Here is a 332-nt window from a genome sequence, read left to right as displayed (position 1 = left end):
GAAGCCTGAACAGGTAATGTATGATGCTGCAGCCTGTCAAATCGTCGGTCGCCCGCCGCGCACCGCTATTCAACCGTAGCGATCTGCGGTGGGGGAACGATGATTTTAGGTCTGGCCCTAAATGAACGATCAGCCGATGACACGATCATCGGCTGATCATTCTCTCTATTTCACCGAACGATAATCGGCCAAATCGGGGCAAATGGGGCCGATCCGGCCGATTATCGTTACTGTGGAATAGAGTCCTTAGTCTCACCATGGGCAGAAACATGGAAAGTTATGTTTGGGTGGAATACCCCTTTAAAGGCTACAGTCTGACCTTGTTCGATACC

Source organism: Dendropsophus ebraccatus, chromosome 1, assembly GCF_027789765.1.
Source record: "Dendropsophus ebraccatus isolate aDenEbr1 chromosome 1, aDenEbr1.pat, whole genome shotgun sequence".
Taxonomy (NCBI): Eukaryota; Metazoa; Chordata; class Amphibia; order Anura; family Hylidae; genus Dendropsophus; species Dendropsophus ebraccatus.
The sequence above is the reverse complement of the archived record's forward strand: the minus strand, read 5'-3'. Positions refer to the sequence as shown.